At 42.1% G+C, this 11,912-nt stretch overlaps 1 pseudogene; it reads right to left on the reverse strand.

The window, feature by feature from the left end:
* Positions 1-252: 252 nt before the first annotated feature.
* LOC147431668 (uncharacterized) lies at positions 253-2,578 on the reverse strand (annotated as a pseudogene).
* Positions 2,579-11,912: the final 9,334 nt, after the last annotated feature.

Raw genomic sequence — 11,912 nt, forward strand, 5'->3', positions numbered from 1 at the left:
TTTTTTGTGGCCTTGCCATAGAACATGTATAGAGAGGGCTAGGTGCATTTGATGCCATGTTGGCAGTCTTGGTCAGCTTTTGACTTTTTATGCACAATTAGTGATTGATGCGCTTGTCTTATGCTTTGAGAGCATTACTTTTGATGCGTTACTAATCTCTTGTGTCAGTTTTGGATTGAGATTCTATCAGTTTTTTGGGGGAAATTGTGCCGAATTTTTTTCCAGAATTACCAGTGTTTATCGTCATATTATCTTTAGCTTGCAGCCATGTCATCTAGCGGTGAAAAGGATATTTACAATATCCGAAAATCTGATGGGACAAATTTTGCTATCTGGAAAGAGAAGATTCAAAATGTTCTTATACAAAAAGGCCAGCTGGATCCTATCATGGAGCGCCCAGAGGACAAGTATACAGATGTTGAGTGGGAGGAACTTGATGATATCGAATGCCTCCTTCAAACTCGAGCATCGATCTCTTTGATAATTAGTCCATGAGATGGTCACATAGTAGGCTCCTCTGCAATAGCTCTTGATCATTGCGTTACAATATTCTTGAACTCAAGAACACAAAAAAACTCTGCCTTGGTTGATCTAGACCATCTATTTCTAAGCCACGGTTGCCAATCATAATTCCCGATCAAGAGTTAATAGGCATTGGTCTTCAAACACCTAGAGAGCCTTGAACTCACCGAACATGAGCAAGCATTCTGCATACATCCGGGTACTATTGGATGGAGATATACATCAACCTTTAATATCCTTAAGAACTTCAATCAGCAAAGCTTCGAACCACATTTGACCCGGTAAAAGTGACATTTGGCATACACATCCTGGCAAGTAGAGTCTCCTGCAGACACCTCGATCAAAATCCCATATCATAAACTCCATAGCACCTACATACAGTATCCCTTGCCTCATTCCCAACCTTATGATATAAGCATTTGTTCCTATCCCCTGTGATAGCAAAAAATACTTGAAGTTTTTCCTAGCGAGTGCTCGATCTCGGTGTACCTCTCCTCGCACCAGCAAATAATTGCCCAATGTCCCTATCACTTGCCTGCAAAATGCCATGCCTGGATTTCTTGCACTTCCATAGGTCGACCATCCTTAATTGTACCATCATTGCCAACCCCTCGTTGAGCATTCATGCTCAACCGTAGCATTATTTAGAGAATATATCATTGCATAAGAAGAGAACTGGTAGATATTATTTACATAAGCATTAGATAGATAGAGAGAGACTTTCACTGGCTGTAGTACCCGCCCGAATCAAATGGAAAGCCATAGGCTCTCCCAAGCATAGTGTAAACTCCACCTGGATAAAAATATGGCATTGATCGTTACCATCCGTCTGTAAAACTGATACAAACCACCCTAGTGTTGCACTTGTAAACCTGTAAGCCATCCATGTATGTAGCTCTTGACAACATAACCCTTCAAAAAACTGTACACATGAACCTTCTTCACATAAAACAAGCCTGTACACCTTGCAAACCTTTTACATCATCTGTTTCCCAGCCATTGGCTAGAGAGCTCGCCATAGCATGATTGTCTTCAAATAAGATAACCTATAGCAATCGGCATAGAGGCGCTTGCATAGCAAGCTTCAACAACATATCCATCAACAACATGGCATCCACCTGTGGTAACTGATCCTCCAAAGCAAACACTGGCATACCTTCACCTGTAGTCCCTTCAAACAACACTGGAAAAGGTGAAAAGCCTTGCATACCATGTATTCTCGCCATAGCTTTAGCAACCAAAACCTGCGATGCGTCATCTACATCCACCACTGGATCATCGAAGCCCTAGTCTGCTTCATCATGCCTATCCGATGCTACCACATGTGCATTAACAAAGGGTCGGATTTTACCTGAAGCTCTTCCCTAGCAATTGGCCTTGGCACCAATGGACTCGCTAGAACCTGCTTTGCCTATTGCTTCTTTAAAACATTCTTCGTCATGCTCTGCGCATAGGCTATGCCTCCTCGTACGTGCACAGTCCATCTATCTCGACTTTATCCTGCAATTTTACATGTAAGCAGTGCACAAACTTGGTCATCTTAAAAAAAACTGCATTCTCTACAGCAGTTACCTTAACCGCTCCATATGGCCTCGAACTCCCACATGAATGCTCGGAAACCACCATCAAGGCTTTGCTTTAGGTTGTCCATCATCTGCTTCACTTCACTCCACCGCGTGTTGGCCACATATCGGCTTTGGAATGCCGCTTCCAATGTGCTCCAATCCTGTTTTTCTTCAGCCTGCAAGCCCTCGTACCATACCTTTGCTTTTCAACGAACCAGGAGCGGGAAAGCTTGGGCCACTCCCCTCTTCTCTTGTGACAAGCCGTTGTCCAACAAAAAAAGGCTGTAGTCTTGCAGCCAAACCGCATTTTCAGCACCTGTAAAAGTCGAAAAACTCGACCACACCATTCTTGTTAGATCCTGCTCTTCAAACCGCAACACCGTCTTCGACTTCACCAAGGAGCAATCAATATCCTTCGTGGGGACACCACTGATGGAAAGGGGGAAGAGGGAACAAACCCAACACACTCCAAACTTGCCTCTATAGCCCATGGATTAACCCGCATCCCTAACCACACAGAAGCACATACAAACACACACTATCTGCCAATTTTCCATGCACCGACTCGCCTACGAGCAATCACGGCTACACACGCTCGACCATAACCGCAAACACTTATTGACAACCCACCATCCCACACTTGTACCCACCGATGCATATACTCATCCCAATTCTGTAAACACACTCACATAGGGAGCCGACACGTGCCTCGACCACACATATAATTGCTCACGCAATCATTCTCTCCCTCCCTCTCTGCACTCCCCCACAACCTGTCCGGAGCCAATACTACCACACACTCACTGCATGAGATTAGACAGAAAGGACGATTGAATTCACACCACTCGAGAAAACTACAAGCACATTATGCATCACAAAAAAACATCTAAATACAATGATGGCATCACTTGGCGACCAATTTCTTCTGACTCATAGGAAACCCTCTTCCTCCTCAAACTTGTGCTTTGTAACCCATACAACTCATGATCCCAACCAACTACATACAGCCGACCCCTTCACGTGCTCTGCTCTTTGACCTGCAGAGGATGGCCTCCCTTACAGAGCTATCCCCTCTCGACATCAATTATCCTTGAAGGTAATTAGCCAGCTTGCGACCCCCCTTGCTCTTGACGTCCTTAGTTTCATAGGGGCTCTCAACCATACGGCTCGTGGACTTCACAGACTCTGGAAATCAATCCTTCGGCTTGCAAGGCTCGGCCCTCGGATCCCGACACTCCCCAGCCTGTTCCTGCTCATGCAACCATGAAGATGGCGCTCTCTCCTTCTATGAAAACCCCTGGCGGCACATGAACTGGCCACCTCTTGGCCTTGCCTATGGCCACAAAAAACTGGCTCTGCTCTGAGTGGCTACAGACCCTCGGGCATCACTTCAGAAACTGGCGGCCCTACATCTAGTCCCCCGACCTTGTCGTACTGCGTGCAAGCCTTAGACTTCTCCCATAGGCCCTCAAGTCCGCACTCATTTGCAGCTCCTTCCTCTGCATCCCACCACCTCTAGCGGCCCTTCTGCAGCCCTCAGCTCTCCTTCTTTCCTTGCCATGCATCAGATGGCGCTCCACCTCCTCCTACTACCACCCCTGGAGCTCGCTATGGCACTTGGCCACACACCACCTACCCTCGTGCTCCTGACGGCCCCATACTACCGCCCCCTGCCTGGCCTTCCAAGTCCTGTTCGGCCTATACTCTGATGGGCCTTCAACTGGCAACCCTTCTTCTTCTCGACCCCCTGGCCTTGATGGCTCAGGTCTCCCCTTCATATGCAGTGCCGCCCCTCATGCATGGCCCCAAGTGGTGCTACTTTCCTTTGTATGACGGCGGGGGCTGCAGCCCGCCACCCTCTCGGCATGCCCTCGTTGCACTGCAGACTCCCCTCCACGTCTGCCAGTAACGCTTTTTTCCCTTCCTATGGCTTTTCTTCCTTCTGCTTGTTATTAGGAGCACCACCTTTAGCTTGCCTCTGCTCGTTTTTTCGTTAACTCCAGCCTTTTTAGGAAAACCTCTTATTGGGTTCCCTTTCCCACAGCCCATGCAGTGCTAGCTTCAGCTTGCCTTAAATAACTATAACTTTACCTCATGTCACACCTTCGAATGCCTCCTTCAAACTCGAGCATCGATCTCTTTGATAATTAGTCCATGAGATGGTCACATAGTAGGCTCCTCTGCAATAGCTCTCGATCATCGCATTACAATATTCTTGAAATCAAGAACACAAAAAAACCCTACCTTGGTTGATCTAGACCATCTATTTTGAAGCCACAGTCGCCAATCATAATGCCCAATCGAGAGTTAATAGGCATTGGTCTTAAAACACCTAGCGAGCCTTGAACTCACCGAACATGAGCAAGCATTCTGCATACATCCTGGTACTATTGGATGGAGATAGTCACTTGGGCTGTGTTGGCCTTCAAGTGGGAGTTTGTTGGGATTCAAGCCAATTGAGTATCCTCTTTTGGAGCTTCGATAGTGGAAGATCTAGGAGTCTCATTGCGAGCATTTCTTTTAGGGCAAGAATGATAGCCATGTCCTTGCTCCCCACACTTAAAACATTTGTGATCCTTGCAAAAAGTTTCAAGCTCTTCAGGAGAGAGTTTATTTTTACCTTTGTAAACTCCTTTCTCCTTAGACCGATTGTTGTTATTGTTGTTGGAATGGCTGTAGGAAACATTTTGGGCATTAATTTTTCCCTTTGCATCACGTTTGTATTTATTTTCCATGGGTTTGACATTCCGTCTAACCCCTTGTTGGAAATTGATGCGTGAAGCAATCATGGTATGGTGGATTACTTCGCTGATAGAGTCAGTCCGTTGAGAGTTGACATACTCACCATCTCTTCAGAAATGCCGCACAGAATTGTTGTTTTTGCGCAGCAAAGTCTATCTTTTGAAAGACAGTAGCCTTGAGATGTAAATCCCAAAACTTGTCCACATATTTGTGGATAGACTCGTGAGAGAGAAGCCTTAAAATCCGCCATTCGGTGAGCACTTTGTCCTTTGAATCACTTGCAAGGAGTTGCTTCATGATGGAAACTTGTAGAGTTTTCCATGTCTTTGGGCCTTCACCATTGCCACGAAGGCTAGCCCACCATTGACAAGCCGATTTTTGGAAGTGCATAGCTACATGGTGTAGCTTAGAGGACTCTGTGAAGCCCTCGTCTCCAAAGGCCTCATTAAATTGTTGGAGGAAGGCCAATACTTTGTCGGTAGCACCAAAGGTGCCATCATAGGTGAGAAAAGAGATACTCTTTCCTCCTTCTTTGAACTTCTTGAACTTTTGTGACCTTCGCCATGTAGGATAAGATTTGTGATGTCCTCTTCTCTTATATTCTTTAGGAGAATAGCCATAGCTTTGATCGGTAGAGGAGGAAGGTGAAGAATAAGGAGAAGAGGGTAACCTCTTTCTGCCCTTTTCTTCCTTGGTTTCCTCTCTTCCCTTTTGGAGTGACGAGGAGAAGGACTATGGGTTAATCGTTTCCTCTTGGGAGGAGTTGGCGATCTTTTAGTCCACCTTCTTCGTAGAGCCACATCTTCAGAGGAATTTAGGGATTCATTGCTTTCTTGATCTTTGGATTCCTCCTCTCGTATGGGAGAGAGTCTTCTTTTGGGGTCTCTTCAGGAGGCCTCGTAAGCTCTCTCTCCTCTTGGAGAAGAAAAGAAATCCCATAAGCACAAAGTTGTTGAGTAACTTCAGCTTGCAAAGTGGGATTGCCCATAGCTTGTTGCAACCTAGTGACAAGATAATTAACAAACATGGGGGCATCATCATTGGCACCTTCATGTGCAAAATCAAAGTTATTAATGTTCATTCTACTCTCTTGGTTATTGTCAACCATGTTAACTAAACATATATGTTTACTTAGTGTATGCTTTGGCAATTCAAAACCTTAGTTGCTACTCCTCTTAGCTTTTGAAAATAGGCACGTAAGTATCTACACCCACGGCTCGAATTGGTTAATTATAGAGAGTAGTGGAGTGAGTCTAACATAGCGAAATTGCCGAGGGATAGCTCCTTTCGGACTTCTTATGGCTCAATAATGGTAAAGCCGTAGGCAAGTCTAAAAAGACTCCATTATTAAGACCAAAGCTCCCGAGGTGTGCACCATATCCCACATAGTGGGCTCAACAAAACTGTTAATAGATCCTAGACTCACTCACCCTAATATAATTAACAAAAACAACCATTAATAGGCTACTTAAGGACCTCTCTTCTTAAGCAAGAAAAGAGAAACAAAATGCTCTGATATCAATGTGAGAGTAGCAGAATTAGGAAATTAGGTGAAGAATTTTTGAGAGATTTTACTTTGTGAGCATAGCGGGTGATATTAATTGATGGTAGCAACATAAACATGGTACTTATTTAACTTGGCATGAACAATACTTTTGCAAGAGAGAGAGAGAGTTTAGAGAACATGGCAATAGTTGAGAACCGGATTCATATGGAGCCCGTCCCCCCTCCAATAGGCATTTGTATTATAGTTTCTTCCATCAAGAGAGACTTGGTACAATACAATATTTGTGTTCCTTGTGACCTACGTGATGAGATGAAGATGGAAAGCTTCATGCATAACAAGCATAACATAAAATTGTAGAAAGCATTAAATATCCCAAGAATCAGTTCCAAGGCCTCAAACACCTTCCAAGGTGGAGAGAGCTAGCGGGGATCAATGAGGGTAGGGAAGAGGAAGAAGAAACGTCCCATAGGAGAAAGAAATAGTTCCTCACTTATCATTACTCTTCTCGCTAGCATACATAATCGCATAGTAATGGAGATGGAGAAGATGGCAAGCTTAAGCATTGAAGCATGGCCCTTGGTTGGATTTGCATTCCATAGCGAAGAGTGTTGATGTAGGCTCTCACTTCTCACAAGCTTGGAGAAGGAGGTGGGTTCCTCAACTTTCACCAAGTAAGAATGCCTCCCCAAATGAGTGTGTGGTGGAGTATATCCCCCTAGCACCCCCCCTCCTTGCTTTAGGTGAGTGGTAGCTTTTCCACATGCTTCCATCTCATTGGACCCCTCTCCCCCTAGCCAATCACATGTAGCATGCAGTCAAGTACATGGGTAGTCTTTTGACAAGTGTCCTCCTTACCCCTTAGAGAGAGAGAGATCTTGAAAATATTTAGATATTTGTTAAATGGAATTAGAAGCTAGTTGGACCGCTCTTTAGACCAACCAATAGCATTCAAGCACCCCATGTGGTTAAGCTTAGTGAGAGTCTGACATGTGTCCCATGTGCCCTTTTAGAAAAGGGGTGCCCCTTGGGTGAGTGGAAGGTTAGGTCAAAGATTCCCCTAACTTTGTGACTTTTATGCATAGGAAGCTTCTGAAGCAACTTCCTCATTAAGTGTGTAGGGTCTCTTTTTGACTCAAGCATCTTACCCCCCATGCATAGGAAGCTTCTCAAGAAATTTCCTCATTAAGTGTGTAGGGTCTCTTTTTGACTCAAGCATCTTACCCCCCATGCATATGAAGCTTCTCAAGTAACTTCCTCATTAAGTGTGTAGGGTCTCTTTTTGACTCAAGCATCTTACCTCCCATGCATAGGAAGCTTCTCAAGCAACTCCCTCATTAAGTATGATAAGTACCTCAAGTACCTTAGTCATCAAGCATGACAAGCACCTTAGTTGGAGTTCCCACCTCAAGCTCAGCCCTAGCTTGCTTAAGGTCAAAGGACTTTTAAAACTAAACATTGGAGGTCTTTAATGAAGCTAACCCTAAGGTCTTTTAAGCTCCATTAGTTAACCTTGCTCTTTGACAGACTGTCTCTCATTTGGGCCCCTTTACCATTGGCCCCGTGTTGAGATAGATCCGTAAGGACATGTCTATATTCTATTTTAATGAAGCTAACCCTAAGGTCTTTTAAGCTCCATTAGTTAACCTTGCTCTTTGACATACCGTCTTTCATTTGGGCCCCTTTACCATTGGCCCCGTGTTGAGATAGATCCGTAAGCACATGTCTATATTCTAACCCTTGTTCCTGTTTATTATCCCACATTAAATGATCAATTCAATATGAGAAAATCATTTGGGTTGGTTAGAGATTAGATATTTAATGACAACATTACTCTCTTATGCTTGGGGAAAAGTAAGAGGGCATGACTCTTTCATATTGTTTAACCTTGGATCGACTCACAACTTCATTTCTATTGAGCTAGCTATCAAGATAGGAATTCATGACTTTGAGATGGGAGATGTGGTGCAAGCAGATGGAGATTTTAAAGAACAAGAGGTCTCAATCACTCTACTCATTGGGAAGATAAGGCTCCATGTGCAAAGCTATGTTGACAAGGAAGATCTCTTCTTCTCTTCACTCAAGCATGAAGATGTTATCCTAGGGGCACCACGGTTTGATTGCGTGGCTACCACTATGAAGTTTCTAGAGAGGAAAGTCCTCTTTTCCTATTGAGACCAAGATGTTTCACTTGATGTTAGTGTAGGCAACATTATACCCCTTGTACAGACTCAAACTTTAGACAAAGTAATGAAAAGCTCTATTTTTTAAACATGATTTTTTTTAGGATTCTAAGAAAGATGCATGTGTTCCTAATAAAGTTAAAAACAAAACTAAAGAGGGATTAGAACTTTCTAGTTTCCTAAATGAGTTTCAAGATGTGTTTATGGATGGCATTCCTATGGAGCTACCTCTCAAAAGGGGACAAGATGATCATTCCATAGAACTTCAGCCTGGTAGCTCACCTTTAACCAGCCTTCTTATCGAGTCTCATAAGCTTAGTAAGAGGAGATTAGTGAACAAACTTGTGGAAAAAGGGACGGTCAAGCCTAGTTCATCTCCATTTTGTTCACCTGTCCTATTAGAACAAAAGAACGATGGTATTTGTGTATGGACTATTGGGTGCTGAATTGGATAATCATAAAGAATATATTTCTTGTTTCCACATAGAAGATGTATTCAATAAGCTGCAAGGGTCTAACTACTTTAGTAGAACAGGTCTCAAAGTGGCTATTATCAGATAAGGATAGTGCATGAAGGTATTCATAAGAAGGCATTTTGAACAAATTTTAGCCTATATGAATTCTTAGTACTCTTGTTTGGACTTACCAATGCACCCGCTACTTTTAATCAAATGGTGAAAAGGCTCTTTAGACCTCATTGAACCTTCGTGGGAGTGTTCTTCGTCAACATTATTATCTACTCAAAGTCTATTGAGGAACATAAGCATCATCTTTAGGTAATATTTCAAGTTTTGGGAGACAATTAGCTTTACATTGATCAAAAGAAAAGTTTTTTGAAAAGAGATTGAATATTTAGGTCATATTATCTCTCAAGCAAGGATCCGAATGGACCCTGCAAAGTTGGAGGCAATAGAAGAATGGCCTATATTAATGAGTCTATATGAATTGAGAAGCTTTATAGGAATGTGTGCATACTATAGATGCTTCATAGAGAAAAATTATCATTCATAGCAGGCCCATTGTATGATTTGACTAAGAAGAATGTTAAATTTGTATAGTCTGTAAAAGAGGAAGAAGCTTTTGAAAATTTCAAGACAAATCTTATCTCTCAACCTGTTCTAATATTACCAGACTTTTCAAAGCCTTTTGAAGTCCAATGTGATGCTTGTGGAAAATGCATTGGAGTTGTTTTGCTTCAAGAAGGGCATGCCATAGCATACAAAAGTAGGACATTGGATGACCAAGAAAATAATCTAGGCATATATAAAAAAGAGTTATTAGCTACCTTACATGCTAGGTTCTTGGAAGCATTATCTATTAGGCACTCCATTTACACACACCATCAAATTCTCAAATACTTTTTGACACTTAAGTGATAAGCAAATGAGATGGGAAAGTACTCTCTCACAATTTAATTTTATATTGTTCACATGTTTGGTAAGCACAACCAAGTGGGTGATGCACTTTCACAAAGGCCAAAAGTGAGTGTTGTATTAATAGCTACTCACAAATATCTGTCCCATATAATAGACGAGTATGCTATAGATCTAGACTTCAAAGATGTAATGCACTAGGGAAGAAAGAGGAACCATACAATGTCCAAGATGCTTATCTTCTCTATGGCAATAGACTATGCGTTACACACAGTTTACGTCAAAAGGTTATGCACGAATCTCATGTTCCATCTTACTTATGCAGGACATAGAGGGATTCAAGCTACTCTCAAGGGAGTAGAGATGTACTTTTATTGGACAACAATGAAGGCACACATAGCGGACTATGTTACCAAATACATTGTATGTCAAAATCGGAGCCTATATACACCTATAGTGTTTTTTTTAAGCAATTTGGACGTCTCTAGTGTAAAGTCTTTGTGATTTAATAATTTTTGGACTAAAAAAGTAAATATTTATGTGATTAAGCCAGACTTAGTCAGGCTAAATGCTTCTAAATTGTATCGATGAATCTCTAGGTTGTATAAAGAATTAGAGATCTCGTTTCCATTTTTGATCCAAAACCTTTGGCTAAGGTATAAAAGCTAACTTTTGTAAAACCTAAGGGGAGTTTTTGGATAATAAAAGTTATGACGTTTCTGTAGAGCAATGTGTACTCTTTTTTTCTTTCTCAAGCTCATAACACCCTCGTGAAGTGTTCGTTTGAAGTATTGTCAACTTCATTGTACTCATAGGTGAAAGCTCTTCGCAACTTTGCAAGTCTCTCGCAATAAAAGTGTGTTTTTGTTGCAACTCAACTCATTCTAAATTTTCTCACATAACTCAAAATTTACATAACAAAACTACATTTTATGCGCTGGAGGGGTGTTGGGCATCATTGCTAAGCTCTAGGGTGCATTCGAGACTAAAAGAGATCTTGATTTGTGACTTCCTTATGGTGTAACATCTAGTACAACCCCAAAAAGTGGCAAAGACCTTGAATTTGACCCTAGAGATAATAAGCGCGCATATTATCTTCCACCCCAAAAATTCAAGTTTTGGAAATTTTATGAAAGGGGATTGGGTAGTGGTTTAGTTTATTGCAAACCATGGAGCTAGACCACTATGGTGAAATAAATTCCGAAACCAAGAACAAAAAATTGTCATAAATGTGGATCTGATGATCACTAGAAAAATGATTGTTTAGAGCTTGACAAGTATGCTAGGCCAGCTGAGGCTTATTGCATGCAATGCAACAAAAAATGTGGGCATTTTTCAAAATATTTTCCTAGGAATCCTGCTAACAAAGAAAAAGCGGCCATAAAATAGTTCAAGGCATGCCAAGTAGCTTCTCAAATAGTGAACCTACAGTTCCAGTCAAGGTAGTTACCAGGGCATAGACCAAGAAGAAAAAGCAAAACAATGCAAGTGAGTTCAAGAGTAGTAAGAAGTCTTCAAAAGACTCCAAGAAAGAGAGACGTCGATGCTATGGGCTTAGAGACAACAAAAAAAAGGAAATTTGAACAGAAGGCCCAGAGAATGGTTGAGGAAATAGCTCAGTCAATGAAGCTCAAGGAACCAAAGCCAAGATCAGGAGGATCAATGTTGGTAGACAAAATATACGAACCCATCAATGCAGCCTTGGAAGCCTTCCAAGCAAGACTAAAAGCACGGGCCAGACACTTGAAGCAACATGAGAAAACTACCCGACACCTGACATGAAGTTGCAAAGCTAGAAGCTTATGAAAACTTGGTACAAATCACGTAGTCAATGTTGGAAGCAGAAAAATGTAAAGCCATTGAGAATCCAACAAAGAACAAATCTAAACCAAAACCTGTGGAAACAAAAGACACTAAAGAACCGAGGGCTTCTTTAGTTGATATGACACACACGGACTAATATAGTACCAGACAATGAGAATGGACTAGATGACATCCCCTTAGTGAAGAAATATTAGCAAAA

This window comes from Adiantum capillus-veneris, chromosome 21 (genome assembly GCF_014529385.1).
Source record: "Adiantum capillus-veneris isolate H3 chromosome 21, ASM1452938v2, whole genome shotgun sequence".
Classification (NCBI taxonomy): domain Eukaryota; kingdom Viridiplantae; phylum Streptophyta; class Polypodiopsida; order Polypodiales; family Pteridaceae; genus Adiantum; species Adiantum capillus-veneris.